Raw genomic sequence first — 19031 nt, forward strand, 5'->3', positions numbered from 1 at the left:
TACACTGTTACATAGTCGATTATATGTGTGTTGCATTCGACTAAGTCTGTTACTGTTTTGAAATTATGTTAATGCTTGACATAACTATCTAATGGTCATATTTTTAAATATGTTGGCCAAACATTAAATGTCATTCGACTGCATTAATTGTGAATTCAATTAATTGCTTTGATTGCTGCTAACAACTATAACAGAATTGTTATATTCGACTGCATTAGTAGCTTAGTTGATTAAAATGCGTCAGAGATGTGTTATATTATAAATTGACGCGAATTTGATTTCTATAAGAACTTTTGTGAATCTAACAGTTTGTTTGATATTTTTCAGAAAGTGCTATCTTGCAGAAAGAGAAAAAGACCTCCAAGAATCAAGAAGTGACCGTGGTAATCATCTCCTTGTGATTTCTTGAAGAGCAAGTTTGCTATGTATTCAAAGGGTTAATCAATTCTGCACACTTGGGTGTAACTGTGAGATCAGAGTCTACAATCTTATGAAGATTGGATTGAGGTTCCATGTTGTGACTATAGGAAGAAGAGTGTGCGGCGTTCTTGACTTTGAGAGGTGTCTTAAAGGGGTTAGACATCAACAGATGGGATTCTTGTTGCTGGTCTAATTATTGTACTGCCTATATTTGATTAGAGGGTTAGAGAGGTGTTTTATATTTTTGACGTGAGGTCTCTATAAAAACCTTTTTATGAAAACCTTGATCATTATAGTGCATTTGCTTCACGTGGTTGGAAGGACACTGGATGTAGGCAGGTTGGCCGAACCAGTATAAAAAACAATGTTTGAATTATCTGATCCCTACTCTTTTAATTTTAATTGAATTTACTCTGTACTTATTCGATTAAGTTTCCGCTGCATTAGAAAGTCTTTTACCTTGCGTTTCAAGAAAGCTTTAACGACATCACCTTTTGAGAAAAAGATTTTAAAAGACTTTGTTTTTAAGTTTCACCAATTCACCCCCCCCCCCCCCCCCCTCCTCTTGGTGTGGAAAGTAAGCCATTGTATTTTAATAGTTAAAAATCAATTAAGATCGAAAGCTTCGATTATAGAGCGCTACATTGCAAAGGAAGCCATTGAATTCTGCTCAAGTTATATGCCAAGTTGTGAACCAATAGGACTTCCAAAGAATAGACGTGAACACATACGTGAAAGAAAGGGAGTTTGAGGAGTAAAGATTGAAACTGTTAATGGAAAAGAAGTTCATCAAGCTCATTTGTACATTTTAAACAACACAGAGGATTTTATTCCTTACATTTCACAACACATTGTTGAAATTAAGTCTGCACATCCACGTATGAGTGAAAAGTGGACACTTCATGAACATAAAAAATCCTTTTTAGCTTGGTTTAAGAAAAAGATTTACGCGACTCCGAATGTTTCTGAAAATCTATTGAGACTGCCTCACTAACCTAACACCGATGTGATCACTTTCCGCAGCTATTACATAAACAATTACTTGTTATATTCAAAGGAGGAAGACGATAAAAGCAGAGTTCAAAATAGTTGAGTTACCCTACAAGCTGAGGTGTACACTTTTCCAGTTCCAAGGATAAGAATCCAATTATAGCATCAATGAGTTATTTTGGAATAATACAAGAAATTTGGGAAATTGATTATGTCACTTTTAGAGTTCTAGTTTTCAAGTGTAAATGGGTTGATAGTAATTCTAGTGTGGTGACAGAAGACCTCAGATTCACTTTGGTGGATCTTAACAAAATGAGTTACACGGATGAACCATTTATTATGGCTACTCAAGCAAGAGAAATATTCTATGTCACTCACCCAGTGAATCATAAATGGTCAGTGGTATTGGAAGGTAGAGCCATGCACACAACTAATGATGAAGACTCTCTAGATATACTTGAGACAAGCTCATTCTCATCAAAAACCATTGAAAATAAGGTTGATGATGCACCCGATGAAATACATGCAACTCGATCTGATCACAACGAAGGCAAATGGGAGAAATAAATGTCTTTATATTGTTTTAAATACTTGTACAATTTATTTATTTTGTCTGTAAACAATATAATTTATTAAGACTTTGAAAACAGGTATGACGAGCTCTGGATCAGGTCCGACGGGAGGAAGTGGTAGATCTGTGACTCGGATGCCTGATATCACATCCAATTGGGTTAGTGAGAAACTAGTGACGGTGGAGTTTGATCCCCGATCATTTGCTCCTATTAGGGAACATGCAACATCGTTTAGGAGTTACTTGGGCGTGTTGGCAAAAGCACATGTCCTTATTGTCGCTAACTGTTGGGATGATGTCCTAAAGGTTGATAAAAATATACTATGGCAGGATATTTTGGTATGTTTAAGATGTTTTACTTCCATCATTGAATTATTTTTGTTGAACATGCTTTAACATTAATTTTGTTTTTAACAGGAAAATGGGGATATTCCTAATGATGAGAGGATAAGGAAGAAGATTTTGTCCCACATTGTAGTCCGATGGAGGGAATTCAAGACGAGAATGACACGTGTATACGTCTTTGTCTCTAAATAGAACGACACTCCTTGTACAAAATATAAAATAACTGAGGAGGAGTGGGTGCAGTTTAAAGCAACTAGACTTTCTTATGGCTGGTGTTGATGAATCAGCAAGTGTACCGAATCGCACAAGTAATATAAAATGGTAAGCCCCAGTATCGTGTCCCAAAGGACTCTCGGCACTAGACAGTCGTGTGATAACTCGATTAATTAAGACTTAAAGAAAATGAGATCATTGGCTTGAGATGCAAAGACAGAAAATTAAATATGAAATCAGTTTGATCAACAACAGAATAACACAGTGATAAACGTATGTTGTTTAATATAAGATGAGTATGTTGTTGGGGTTAGATTTCACTAAGTCCTCAACAGCTCTTGCTCGCCCCTATATAAGGCAGCCAGTCTATAATCCAGTAAAGAAAAGTACATGTCCCGCATCTGAAACGGAGCGGCCTCATGAACTGGCTCCCAGGCTGGTGGTGGTGCTCTTCTGTGTACCTGGGCTGTTGTGGTGGTGGCGCTGGGTGGCCTGGCTCATCCACTACACAGTAGTGTGTAAAATAGGCTGCGTCCAACTCCTTTCTTGGACGCTCCAGTGGTGGTCTAGACACATCAATACCTGTAGCCTCACAAAGATGGGTGATAAAGGAGGGATGTCCCAGGGTGCCTTGCTGCTTGCACCACGGGCACAACTTTGGATCTCATCAACTATGACCTACCCAATGTTAATGTTGAGGCCCCTGAGAACACAGTAGAGGAAGATGGACCTCTGGACAGTGATGTCTGACACATGGGAGCATGGCTGAATGTTGGCATGAGAGAAAGCCATCCAATATTTTGCCAGAGGTGTCAGATGGGGTCTAATGATGTGGATGAGTGCCCCAAACTTGTTTCTCTGAAAGTGCCCTCCAGGCACACATAAAGTCCGCTCCATATCCTCATAGTCCACTCCTTCCATCATGGACATGGAAAACTGACATTGCTCCCCCTCCCAATCTGTACCAAGAAAGCAGTTAATAGTGTCAGCATCAAAGGCAACCCTCTTACCCCTTACGTAGCCTAAGTACATCTCATCCTCTCCCCCTAATGCTTTTGCATTTGTGTAGAATTCTTTAGTGATGTCAACATTGGCAGGAGAGGGGTAGGTTGTCAGGTGGCCCCACTCTCTGTTGTTTAGCTCCCTTTCAAATTGAGGAGCTAAGGATGGTATGTTGGCTACCTTCCTCTCCATCAGCAGTCTCGATGGGAAGTATCTTTCATGGGCTGGAGTTCTAAACTTATTTGAGTAGAACTGCTCTTTTTCCTTCCTCTTTGTTCCCTTGTATTTGGTACCAAGGGTTTTGATCCTTTTTCCTGAAGAAGAGGCCATTCCTGCACATAAAGATTCACAGAAATCATCAAGCATTAGTCCCAAAAAAAAATCAACAACTCTTCTTATTTAGGCTGAGGGCCAAACAGAGATCCCTCAGCACTACCTGCACAAAACCAAAAAGACAAAACAAAACAGACCAGAAAAAAGCCACTACCGCGTCACGCTCGGGCGCCCCTCAAGGGGCAATTGAGCAGCGCGCGGTGGAGTCAAACGTGGCTTTGCTGCATTTTTCACTTTCCAAATTCGTTTCTACTCAGTCCAAATCAAATTTAGCACAATTTAATCAGTCCAAACAGTGGTAAATCATGCATAGACAGTACCAATAATAAAAAATCAACTTTTTCATCAACATTCTTCAAAAATAAAACTTTTAAGAGCTTAGAACACTAGATGGCTGTTGAAAACATTTTTGATCCCCGACAGCGGCGCCAAAAACTTGTTGGTGAATCGGCAAGTGTACCAAATCGCAGAAGTAATATAAAATGGTAAGACCAACTATCGTATCCCAGAAGACTCTCGGCACTAGACAGTTGTCTGATAACTCGATTAATTAAGACTTAAATAAAACGAGATCATTAGTTTAAGATGCAAAGGCAGAAAATTAAATATGAAAGCAGTTTAATCAATAGCAAAATAGCACAGTGATAAACAGATGTTGTTTAATATGAGATGAGTATGTTGTTGGGGTTAGATTTCACCAAGTTCCCTCTCATGTATGTAAGAATTCTTCTTTATGCATTAATGTCAACGTCACTCACTAAATCACTTAAACCCGATCCCTCGGCGAAATAGGCATGTCCTTAATCACCAATTCATGCAATTCCTAGCATTCTTAGCAATTAAATGTGAAGTTCAAGAGCTTTAAGACGACCAAGACTCATACCCCCATCCCTGAGAAATATTACTCTCGGGAGAATTCAACAAGAACCTGAATTGTAAGGAACCTCCCGACACTCATGCAATTCATACATAATGCTATGAATAAGTTAAACACAACATGTAATAAGCAAAGATGAATTACTCTAACAATTAATGGAAAAGCATATGGTATTAAGAATAAATTCAAATACATGAGAGTTCACAAGGTTACATCATCCCCCAAAAACAAATAAAGTTTAGTTCACCATAGACATGATGAAACTAGATGAATAATGAAAAAGCATGAGATAGAAAAACCCTAAAAGTAGAGGATGGAAGCGTTTGCATCCAAATCCGCCTTCAGAGAGTGGAAGAGTGTGATGTTGTGTTGCTCCAGCCAGAGATACAAAACCTAGGGTGTCTGTGTCCTTTAAATAGAGCGACGACAAAACAAAAACAAAGCCCAAGCCCGAGTCAGTGGTGCTCAAGCGCCCCACTTAGGGAGCCCGGGCGGCGAGCGATGGTCTTCCACGCTAAAGCCTTGCAGAAGACGCCCAAGCTTCGAGCCTCCGGCGCTCAAGCGCCCCCAAAGGGGTGCCTGGGCGGTGAGCGGTGGTCTTATGCGCCCAAGCCTCAGAAATGACGCCCAAGCTTCGAGCCTCCGATGCTCAAGCGCCCAAAAAGGGGCACCCGAGCAGTAAGCGGTCTCTTCTACACTCAAGCATCCAAAAAGGGCGCCCAAGCTTCGAGCACTCCTTCCTTCTAGTGCTTTTCCAGGACTTTTTGAGCTCCATCTCCATGGAATTTCATCCCTGCTTTCCATATTATCTCATTTTCTATCAAAACAAGGGAAATTAGTCATAAAATCATTAAATTCAACCTCAACTCTCTTATTCACACTACTTAACAGAAAAACATGATTCCAAGCAAGTTTCTAAGCAGAAAAGGGTGCATTTAGTATCAAAATTACATTACAGATAACGGTATTTTCAACCGTTATCAATTGACAAGTATGTTTTTTAATATTTTGCTCTAGTCACACAAGATGTTAATTTGTGATTTATGCTTAATAATTTTAATTTTTTCATAGGTGAAAACGATAGCCGCCCAGCAAAGGAAGAGGCTTAATGATACACCACACGTACTGTCACGTAGTGGTTATGCGTTATTAGAGAAAAAGATGAGAAAACGTCGTGCTGAGGAGTTAGGTGTTGTGTCAGCTGACCTAGCACCTCCACCAACTAGACATGAATTGTGAAAGGCTGCACGGACCAAGTCCAATGGCCAGATGACATCCCAGTCTGCTCAGGAGATATCCTAAAAAATTGTAAGTGGAAACTTTTAACTAATTACCATACTTCATATATGTGTCTAACTTCATTATGCAGGATGAGTTAGTCGAGCAACAGACTCACGGCACATTTGTGGCACAAGGTAGGGAGGACCTCCTAATAGTAGCCACAAGTCGGCTAGACCATCCAGGTTGTGTACGTGCTGTTAGAGGAGCTACTGAATTGAGGGACTACTTTGGCCCTACACCAAGAAGCACAGAAGTCGGGAGCCAGGAAGTGCTTAGTAGCCTCAGGCAACAGGTGCAAGTAGAGATAGAGGAGCACATAAATGAACGCTTAAGAACACTCGAAGAAAAACTTGCGATGATCCCCTGACAATAGCAACAACAGGAGGACGACCCCACAGATGATCCTACCGCACCTCGTGTGAGCACCAAAGGCTCATGCTCTACTGCAGATCGTACTGATTACACTATTCAGTATGAGTTTTTGGTTAATGAGGATCCTCCGCGTGTAGTGGCTGGGAGACGACAGATTACAGGAGGCCAGACCATTCCTGGTGATCCTTTATTGCCTACTCACGCGCAGGTAATGATTGATGATGTTAGAGACCCGTAGGCTCTCGTGCTAGTGCCTACATCTGAAATCCAATTCGTGGGGGAGGCCTTAGGCTCATTTATATCTTGGCCTAAGGCTCATTTATAGCTTGGCCTAAGGCTATGATCATGCCATATTTTGGCCAACCAGCAGTATTATATTCTTATTTTTATTATCTTAAATCTTCAAGTTATAATTAAATGATTCCTAACTTTTGTAAATGTGACTTGCAGGTCTATCGTCCTTAGAAAAAACCAATGCCTCAACCTGTGAATGAGGCTCATGAGAAAGCAGAAGACGATGATGATCCTCTATCCATATTGACATTGAGATTAAATAAGTTGAGAAAAGGACCGATAGAGCTGGAGTGAGAGTTAAGAACATTTGGCCTTGAGTGCCATATTCCATTGTATATTGCTTTCAATGATGCATTCGAGATCATTGGTGGAGAAACAATGTTGAACATTTCATGCATACAACTATGGTGCATGTAAGTTTTTTAATTGTTATTTTCTAATTTGTATATTAGTATTATTACATTTTAATAAATATACTTAACTTTATTGTTATAGGTACATGGACTTCGTCGTAGTAGAATTCGGTCGGGTGTTAGTTTATGGCTTTCTTGAACCTCAGACAATTCAACCATCTGGAAACACATTAGAGTCTAGAAAATCATATATGCAAACATGGATGACTAAGTCTAATAGAGAGATGTATATCGCGCCATACATTGATGCGTATGTGTTTCCCAATATTGTCAACTTTTATCAAATTTTAATCAATAAACTCACTACTTGTTGCTCCATGATAGGGGACATTGGAAACTAATGGTGATCATTCCAAAAAAAGCACAAGTTGTATGGTTTTGTTCTCTTCATAGGAAGATGAAATCGGAGTTGAAGTCCTTGTTACAATCGTAAGTATTACATTCATTCATACCAATTCATGATGATATTAATGTAGTAACTTATGTTTCTAATGTTTCAAATGTTTCAAATGTTTCAAATTTGTTTATAGTTGTGGCTAGGACTAGAGGACAACAAATTGAAATTATATATCTTAAGGTTGGAATTCGTTGATCTTTAGCCATTAATTTTCGTAGTCAAATTTAAACCATTACATTTGACTAAGTTCTTTCACATGTTTAGTGTAACAAGCAAAACGATTCATGGGCATGTGGCTACTACATCATGTCATGGATGAAGGCAATCATCCGAGAAGAAATCAAAGGAGATTGAATTGAGGTAGAAATTTACATTTGAAAATCTTACAAATATCAATAAACTTTTCACTTTAAAATGAATATAATAGTAAAGTTTCCTTGATTTTGCAGCGATTCAACACTACCTCTACATTGTCAGATGCAGTAATAAAAACGATAAGAGAGGAATGGGCACAATAATTGAATAAACATTTTAAATAGCTATAACTTTAGGTTTTGCCTTTGATGATAGTAGCATTTGCTTAGCTTTTAGTTTTACTTGTGCAACTTTTTGAATGCATGAATTGATAATAGCATCGTTTAAACTGTGAATTGATGAATGGAAACCTGGATTCTTTTAAGTTTTGATGATAGCATTAGCGTCTTTTAGTATTACTATTTAGGTTTAATACATCATTTGGTCCCTACTTTTAGGGGTTTGTTTCAAAGTAATCCTACCTTTTAAAAAAGTTCAGTAAGACCCCATATTTTGTTAAAAAATGTTCAATCTGGTCCTTTCCGCTCACGTCGTTAAAAACATAACGGTGCAAATGCCACTGTGGCATCTCATAAGCATGTGGCACACGTTAATAGGTGGACTTAAATGATTTTTTAATTTTAAAAAAAAGTCTCTGCCACGTCATCATCACCATCTCCAGAAAAACCCTAATTTCTCTCCAAGAAACCCTAGCCGCCGCATCATCCAGCACTGTCACTACCATCCTCGGTGGCAGCCGTCCTCTCCAACGCATCACACGCCACCACCAAAGCTATGTGACAAGAACACGAGAAACCCTAGGTCTCCACGTTTGCTTGCAGGTCTGATTGTGGTTGCAGGTGGAGGTAAGCAGCGGCGCAATTAGTGGTGGAGAAGAGTGGCGATTCGCGATCTGCAGCAGTTGGCGATTTGGATGGGGGTTAGTGGTGGATGATTCTGTGGTGGAGATTGGACGGTAGTGCTGCTGGCGCGACGATGATTTGGTTGGTGCGAGGGTGAAAATGGTGAAGATTGGTGGTCGCGGCATAGCAAGGGATCGCGTTGGGTGGTGGCGCGTGAACGAAGGTGAGATGCGAAGGTGATGGAGGTGCAACAGAAGGGAGAAGACGCTTTGGCGGTGGCGCATGATGTGTTGGAGAGGACAGCTGTCGGCGAGGATGGCAGTGACGACGCTGGATGGTGCGACAGCTAGGGTTTCTTGGAGATAAATTAGGGTTTGTCTAGAGATGGTGATGATGACGTGGCATTTGCACCGTTATGTTTTTAATGGCGTGAGCGGAAAGAACCGGATTGAACATTTTTAAACGAAATAGGGGGTCTTGCTGAACTTTTTTAAAAGGTATGATTACTTTGAACCAGACCCCTAAAAGTAGGGACCAAATGATGTATTAAACCTACTATTTAATTGGAATTGATGCATTGATGATAACATGGTTTAAATTAATTAATTTTGTGAATATATGAATTGGAAAACTGGTTTTTGTATTTCAGATTTGGTAAAATGAGCTATAACGAACCAAATTTAAAAAAAAATGTGACGTCGAGCTATACACTATTCGACGTTCATATTGAATCTTAATGTCGAACTATGCACTGATTGACGTTCATATAATACAGTTGATGTATTAACGCTGGGCGAGAAACTCTAGGGCTCAGCGGGGTAACGTCAAGCATAAACTAGTTCGACGTTAAACTTACGTCAAGCCTCCTCAAGTACGACGTCAAATGTTCATTTAAATATAAATATTTATTCAAATATTAGACGTCCTTTCTCTGTTTCTCGACGTGTATATCAACAAAACATGACGTCGATCGGTTTACTTCGACGCAAAGTTACATCAACTTTACGTCAATCCCCTTCCAATTGACGCCAAATTTTGCTTTAAATATAAATTTTGCTTTAAATATAAATATTTATTTAAATATTATACGTCAAGCACTTTAATATTCGACGTGTCTATAAACAACAAGTAACGTCGCCTTACATAAATCGACATCAACGTTACTTCATACATCTTTGTCCTTGACGTCAACTTTACGTCCCCTCCCCATACATTTGATGCCAAATCTTTCCTTAAATGTAACTAGTTATTCAGATATTAGATATCGAACTCTGTAGAGTAAACGTGAATATCAAAGCGTAACATCGAACGGTGGGTGTTCGACGTCAAAATTATGTCTCACGATATGACGTCGAACATGAATACGTCGTTAAAAGCCAAAATTATGTACGCTGTTTTTGCACCAGTGAGTATGAATGTCGAAAGGTTAAGGTTTTTGAAAAATATGTTTTTACGCTATGATAAAGTTTTAACATTTATCGGTTTTTGTAAACTTGTGACATCCCATAGTTTGGGGCATTACATGAGGCACTTTGTGTATTGTAATGATGAAGGAAGTTTGTGGTCTAGTTACCAAAGGTATGATGATCGGAGGAAATCATTGTAGGGAGGAGGGAAGACGCGAGAGATAAAAGGAAAGAGGGAAGAACCGATAAGAAGAGATGATAAGCGGGGGGATAATATCGACAATCCCCCCTTAGAGGCACCATCAATACAATCTTGGGAGGTTTTGCAAGGGGTGGAGCAACATCCTCTACTAGGAAGAGGCACTTGAAAGCGGTTCAAACTATTAACCCTGTGCCCCGAACCCATAGAAGGAAGAGGTGTTGAGATTAGTATCGCGCAGTGCACAAGTACAAAAATCGTGCATAACGTCATGCGTTCAACGTCCAATAACAAAACATCCAACGCTAACAGTGACCGGTGATGTTGTTGTAAATAAATTCAATCGCTTGACGTCATTTGATCGTCGTCTAAAAATAAATGACGTCCAACTATACACATGTTTGACGTTAAACAATGACCTTAGTAATCATATAACGTTGCTTAGGAAACACCAGACGTCCAATCCAAAATAAATAAATATTAAATAGTCATTTGCTTCCCCATAGTCTCACTTTAAATAGAATTCCGGAACCCTACACCACCAATTTATAAATTTTTGCTTCCCCATGCATAGATGACGTCGTACAACACCCAAGTTTTACGTCAAACCCCAATGCACAATGACTAATAAACATAAATTTTCTTCCACTTACTCTGATGCACGTCGAACTCCTACAAAATATGATGTTAGCCTCTTCATTGGTAACTAAAACATCCACTGAGACTCATCACTGCCCTTCCCCATGCATAGATGAGTCGCATAACACCCAAGTTCGACGTCAAACCCCAATGCACAATGACTAATAAACAGTCATTTTCTTCCCCAAAGAAAATGTCTTTATTATGATGGATGTCAAAATCCTACGAAATACAACGTTACCCTCTTCATAGAGATGTTGTATAAGGTTGAGAGTAGAAGTGGTTAGAATACTTGTATACCAAGAGTGGTTAAGCTCAAGCTAGTCGTGTTGACTAGGGAAACTAAGAATGGTAAAAATACTCGTTGTAAACCTAGAAAGGTAAAACTCATGTAATTTTCTGGAAGATTAGTGGAACCCTTTAAGAGTTCTTAAGGGAGAAATGAACATAGATTAGGTTGAGTGAACCAGTATAAAATCTATGCTTTATTTCTTTGCTCTTTCAAATGCTTTCCATTTATACAATTAAAAAAAACAAGTGTCTAAACATCTTATATAAATTATAATCTTTACAATCCATTAAATGCTACTTTGCGAAAGAAAATTTTAAAACACTATTCAATCCTCCTCCCCCCCCCCCCCCCCCCCCCCCCTCCCTCCCTCCCCTCTAACTAATGAAAATACAGAAAAACACCTATATTAGTTCAACAAGTGCACAAAAATAAAAAATTTTCTTTGCTTACCTTTCAAGTCAAAAATAGGATTGCTACATAAATAGATCCTATCGAGGGGCCTAGCCGACATCCATTGAGGTAATTGCTCTAACACCTTGATAACCTTCCTGTCTTCGGCAGATAAGCGGTCCCAAGGATACTCTTGGTATCTTAGTGGGTTATCCGTCCAGTAGAAGGAGAACTTTCTCTTACCATCATTGTCATAAAAGTAAGACCGATCACTCTCATTAACAACAAGTATAAAAAATGAATTTTTCGAATAAGGGGGCCTTCTACTTTCGTAATTAAAGATATCCAAGATATCGAGTCCCGAGGACATGTGCAGCAAAGGTGTAAGAAACATTAAGGGGTCAAATCTAAGTACAATGACTTGCATAAGATCCTAAAGGGTTGTATACATCCCCACCCATTTGGATGAAGTTGCGTCGGGGCCACATTCAAGAGCCGAAGGACACTCATTGTGAATTCATCAAATGGGATCTAAACGTGTAGTTGCGTGAATATATTAGTATAGGCATAGAAGAAATAATCTTCATAACTCCCCTTGTCGTGCCAAACGCAATCAATGGCATTGGGCTTATTCAATGACACAATATCCTTGGACACCCCGACACTTAAACATATAGATGTTGTTTACCCAATTTTGGAGTATCTAAGCCCATTTATAGTCCAATGTCTAAGTCCAAACTTCGGCATCAACCTAGTCATATCCCTCCTGGCGTTCCAAAAGGTCTCGGCATGCTCCTCGGGGAGGATTTGTCCAGGTTTCTATAAAATGCTCGACACTCACCCCTAAACCAAGGGAGGATGAAGTGTCCGAAGAAATACACACTCTACTACCAAAGCTATTATCACTAAAGGACTCGAAAATACTTGATAAAGAAGACCAAACACTTCGCTTTAGGAAAGGCAAGATTCTTTAGCAGACATAAGACTTTAACATTTAAACCTCTTCATCGCTATGCTCCTTGAGGCTAGGGTTGACTTTAAATGGCTAAAGCTCATGGTTGTGCCAAAATAATTGGGTCAGTGTGTTTTGAGGCTGATGGACCCATAAGAATGTGACCTATCCAGTTGAATCCCTGGTCAACAATGCAAAACACTATAAATAGGACATTAATAGGTACTATCAACTTTTAGATGCTTTTCAAGAACTGCATGCTGAAGCTATGAGATTACAATACAAGGTTAATTGATTAAATAGTGAAAAAAGGGATTTTGAACATAGAACTAATAACCTTGTTGATGATAATGCTTGTCTGAAAACTGAACTTCACAATGCTTTGTAGTCTATTAAAATTGCCAAAACTGAAGTCAAAACCATTGTTTAAGACTGTAAAGATTGCCTTGCTCACCTAGAGAAAATTGATTACTTGACTAGTACTTTATCTAAGTTTACTCTAGGAAGATCTAATTTGGAAGATGTGCATAGTTCTCAAAGAAGGGTTATCAATAAACAAGGCATAGGTTACTCTACTAAAAGTGAAAGAATTAACTCAAAGAAATTTTCTGACTTGTGTAAACCTTCCTCTGTTACATGTTTTTAGTGCAATACCATTAGTCATATTTGAAAATCTTATTATTATAAGAACGTTGGTATTCCCAAGGGACATACAAGTGGATTCCCAAGAAACCAACTTCTGCCACAAACATAAAAGGCCCCAAAGTTCATTTGGGTACCTACATCCAAACCATATGATGCTTTTGTAGGGAAGTAAAAAGAAATGGAGGCACAAAGACTCAAGGAAGGCTTAAAGGATGGATCAAATACTTCTTGAGGTCTACAAGTGGTAACAAGATTTATTTTTGTCAGTGCAATACTCGTCTTGATGTATGTGATTCATTTGTGCTTATTTGGTATGAAATCTTGTATGGAAACATGTTTTGCGAATTTTAACCGATTATATAAATAATATAATCAATTAAACTTTTCTCAATATTTGTAATTTTTTTCAAAATCTGAGATTGGTTGGATTTGAATCGGTTAAAGAACTTATATAATCGATTAATATTTTTCAGTGTGTATTGATTCTTGTTTTGTGTGCTGAATTGAATTATTCGTTTAAACTATTTGGACAATCGATTAAGTCTAGAAGTTGGGCTTTTTTAAATTTTTCAAATTTTCAAATGGGCCTATTCAAATACTTAACCAAAAAGGTTAAAGGGTTCAACCGATTAATTTGATTCATAATTGTTTTGTATTAGCAACTTCACTCTAAACCTTTGTCTGAGAAAGAGATTTTCGTAAACCCTGATTCTCAATGGCCTCATCTTCATCGTGCCACGGAAAAAGAATTGCCCCCACTATAAGGCACGCCAGTCTAGTGGCTGGTAAGCGGTGAAGATGCTCACGCTTCATATGTTTCCAGGGACTCATGGAGGTAATCTCACACAAGTTCCTTAGTCTGCTATTTTTCAGAAATGAAGGTTTTCTGTTCCAAGAATTGTTAGCCTATCAAGGGTTGATAGATTTGTTCACATGACTGGGATTACTATCCAGACCTTGTGAAAGTGTTTTACGCGAATTTGAGGGAAGAAGATGGTTTAATATACTCTTGAGTGAAAGGAGTAAATGTCAAAATTGATGAAGAAATATCGACAACCATTACCGACCTTAAACCAAAAAGGAACGAGTCACATTTGAGTGTTCATGGTATCAACTAAACAATCATTTATAAGGACTGTTTGAGGACTCAAAATAAGCCAAGGTACTTAACTCTTTTCAAGGCAGGAGGTATGAAAAGAGATGAAAGGCCATGCGCTTTTTGTATTGGCTTGGCTTGGAGGTAACCATGATCTATTAACCACTGAAGATGTGTACTTGATTCATGCACTAAGGACTAAAATCGCAACAAACTAGGTAGCTGTTTTGTTTTTGATGGGATAATTGTAAATTTGGCTAGAAGGCCTTTATCTTTTGAACTCTAATACTTGGTTTTATTTTGATATTTATTTTGGTTGAATGAAATATTGTGTTTGATTTCACATCAAGTGCTTATTGATTGAATGCTTTTTGTATAAATGTTTGGATGATTGGATGAAATCTGATTGTGAATGATTGGATGATGGTGTTTGGTGGAAGGTTAAAGTATTCTTGTGAAGGATGGTGGTAGAACTTGGGCATGTAAGGTGTGGTGGTACAAGTATGGGTTCCTAGGTGGCGTTGGATGGGGCAACAAAGTAAGGGATTGTTGGATTGGTATTTGATGGAGTAAGGGGTTTGAAAGCAGGGTTATTTGGTAGGTTAAGTAATGGGTAGGTAAACGATTTGGATGGTTTGAGTTGGTATTTTTCAGGATATATAAGGATTTATTGTTTAGGGTAGGTTTGGAAGTGATTGTTTGAGAAGTTGAGGGTTAAGAAATGGATGGTTCTTTTTGTGGTGAAGCTTTTTGTTTTGGTGAGGGTTGTTTTGAGGGTGAAGGAGGTCTTTCTGGTTAAGGTTGACGGGGTGGTATTGAACGCGAGGAGGAGATGGATGTGGTTGGGCATGAATCACCTGGCCATCGTTTGATCTTATTTGTATGGTAGCTTGAACATGGATTGAGCCGACGACATGACCTTAGAAATTGTCAGGGAGAAGCTTCTAACGACTTCTTTTTGCTTCTTTGGAGCTAGTTCAATAACAACAACTTCATTTGACTGACAGAAGCTTAAGAATAGGTCCATCATCAGAGTCATGAGACTCTTTAGAATGTGAAACTTTAGTAGAATACACATTGGCCATCTTAGCTCTCTCCTTAACCACTATTTGGCTTGAACGCTTGGGAGCAACGTTTGATTAGGGCACATCAACAATATATGTTGTAGGAGAATTTTTGGTAATAGACGCTGCCACCGTAACTTCAAGCATTTTTCCTTCATGGTCTTTCATGAACTAACGCGTGACAATTTCTATGTTGATGGCCTTCAATGTTCAACCAAAGTTTTTCAACTTTAGTGTCTTCTTTAACATCTCATTCATGTGAGGAGGTGCAATATTGTCCCTTCTTTCCCTCAAAATCGTCGTTGCATCGAGAGGAGGAATTGTTGACAACTTCTTTATTTCCATATCAAGATGAATCTATGTTAGAAATAGGAAGCCTTATATGTCAATCCAAGAGGGGGGATTGGATTTAACCCTTTTTTAAAAATCTTTTTCAAATCTTTAAATAGTTCTTAAAACTTGAAATCAATACCCAAATATTTGATGAATAAAATAAGTAAAGAAAATGTAAAAGAAAGATCAAAGAACACCAAGATTTATACTGATTCAGCTTATCAAAAGCCTACATTGAGTCTTCTCCCAACAACCTGAGTTGAGAGGCTTCCACTAAGTCAAATTTAAGTTGAGATTACAATGAAACTCTTAATTGTTATCCTCACGACTCTCAAATTATATTACAACACAAATAAGACAAGAAAACACTCACTTTCACCTAATACAACAGATGAATACCTTCAAACTCTAACATGGCCTACTCGCACAGGTGTTACACAATGTAGGAACAATGATACATTAATCAGAAAAAACTCTTCTAGTGCAAATTTATCAGCAACAATGAAGTCCACTTGATCTTGAATGAATCTTTGAATGTATGATCACCAATGAAGCATGAAATCTTCCAAGAACTATTATTGAGAGACCCTATATACAAAACTCAGGAAGTATGTCAGTATTTAAAAATTAAAAGATTAAAGAAACATGTCTCGAGTCAGGTTTATATAGAAAATTCAAATCTTGACGCACTTTAATTGAGTATATTATCAGCATAATCTATTATCCTTTTGTCTCTATTTTAATAGATTATTGCACATGTATAATTGATTATTTCAACACTTATGCCTATAATTGCTTCTTCTAACAGACTTAATAGATTAGGCTATCTGTGTAATGGATTAGACCTTGCTTTCACTTTAATCGATTATAGAACTTATGTAATCAATTATCTTGCCACTTAGTCTAGTTAGTCATCCATTTACCTTTCTAAACAAATTTTTTTAGTTATATAACAAATTATGTCTATCTTAATCGGTTATGTAACTTATGTAATCGATTATAACAGAGTTATTTCCTCCAGTTTAGCTTTCTAAGTGTTCTAGCTTAATCTAACAAATTATACAACTTATGTAATCAGTTATAATTAACAAAACCTGGATTCTCGATCTATTTTAGGCTAATTCAACTAGCCATGAATGGATGAAAAACATGTAGCACTGACATGTTAACGATTTAAACATTTGTTATGTCATTTTGTTTTGCAAGAATGATTAAAATCATTTCTAATGATTTAAACATATTCATCATCAAAAACCAAAATGTATAGAAGCTATGCTCCCCTATCAACAATCTACTTAATGTTGGTGATGCCAAAGCATTGACCTTTATATGCTTCGCACAACTCAATATTGTTCCTGATTTGTAGAGGATCATCAACAGATAACAAGGGCTTACTAAAGTGACCTTGAGGCTCTCGTTTCTTATCACGATTCTCGTCTACTTGTTTACATGTGTCTGGTTCAGCTGACTAGTTTCGCAACTTCGACACCTTGTCGTATATCCTCACATCTACAAAGGCTTCATCTAGCTCTAACATTTTATTGTTAGGCTCACGATCATTAAATTTTACATGAATGACCTTCTCTACCTTAAGGGTTCTAGAGTTATAGATTTTAAACGCTTTGGAAGTTTCTGAGTAGCCAAGCATGATACCTTCATCTCCTTTGGAAGTTTTTTCATTAACATCCAAATGAATGAAAGTAATATATATTGGGCTTTTTGTTCTTCCATTATTCATATGGAGTTTTTCTTAATATTGACCTTAATAAATTTTGTTTTGATGATACAAGTATATTGAGTTATTGTAGTAAACAAGTGTCGTATCCATAGGGATCTGGCAAAAATAACAAGTATACTGAGTTATTGAGTATACTGAGGTATTGACCTTAACTAGTCTGATTCGTTGTAAAACTATTTTTGTGTAGAAAGAGTGAGTGTGGAAGTTGAGAGTATTGTAAAGCCAACTTAGAATTCGATTTAAGCTATCAACAGAGTGATTTTCGTGTTTGAACCTTGTTGAAGCCTGATTTCACAGATTCCTCTCTTGTATCAAATCTTCCTTCAAACTTGAAGCTTAGATAATCAAGTCCTAGGAGTAATCTTTGTGGTACTTTAGGTCCATCCCAGTATCTAGAGACTAGTATATTGCCTACTATCTAGTGTGAAACCTATTAGTGACTGCGTACAACTCACCTACATAACGATTAAGACTTTATTCCACCCTTGGTCTATTCCTAGCATCCAAAAGCATACAAGAAAAACTCATTAGACCACAACTTAAGACAAGCTCAAACTCAACCTTATGCCAATTAAACAGAATAAGAGACCAGTTCATCCAACAATGAAGCATAAATCAATTAACCACTTTAAATTAAAAAAAAATTGCATATATGAATGTCTTACTGTATACAAGAGATTTTGAATTTACTACATGCAAATATGTACATGCAAAGAGGAGGAAAACATCTCTTAATCCTCTAAAAACGAGTCTTTGAATTATAAGGATATATGTGAGAAGCCTCACTAGAGTCTCTCTAGAATCACCCTAGACCAAAGCCTTTTTCTCTCTCTTTCTCTCTTCCTTTTTCCACCTCCTGAATCTGTCCAAGATATTTTTATTTATAGACATTCGCAACACGACTCAAGTGGTAGTTCACAACTCCAACATTGAGGTTTCCTCCCCTAGTGAGTTTCCTCTATGACTCAAGCTATGAAGCTTTGGGCTAGAGTTGCCTGCAACTTCTTAATAATGAAGTAATCTTTCATGGCTCAAGCTTCAATTAATGGCTTGAGGAAATCTTCTTGAGTGTGTTTTCTCTATGGCCTAAGCCCTCAAATGACATTATAGCCGTGATAAGGCATATTAATCAAAAAATGTTGAATTTCTTCTATTTTCTTCTCAATTCAAAGATTAACTCCTTAGATTCATATGTTCCTATAAAGCAAGTGAAATTGGGGGTAGATATCATAGATGTTATACATAATCAAAATAAGATGAGTGATAATTTAAAAATTAAAATTGTTAATCTCAAGTACTTATCAACATCCTCAACTTCTAACCTTGTTTGCCCTCAAACAAGTCTGAAATTTGACTAACATATCTATAAACAATAGTTTGGTTCACAGTCCAAATTCATGGTAGCTCTCTTTACAGAATATGAAAGATCAGAAAAACGATTCACAAATGTATTTAAAGAAAAATCACAGTATAAGTCTTCAGAACATGGAATAGTGCAAATTTATGAAATCACTCTCGTGTTTGCACAAGGAGATTATTTCTATTTCAGTGTTATAGCCATGTATTAAGATAACTCATGAAAGCACAAAGTGATAATATGTGGAAAATGTCA

The sequence above is a fragment of the Vigna angularis genome, chromosome 6 (assembly GCF_016808095.1).
Source record: "Vigna angularis cultivar LongXiaoDou No.4 chromosome 6, ASM1680809v1, whole genome shotgun sequence".
In the NCBI taxonomy this organism is placed as follows: Eukaryota; Viridiplantae; Streptophyta; class Magnoliopsida; order Fabales; family Fabaceae; genus Vigna; species Vigna angularis.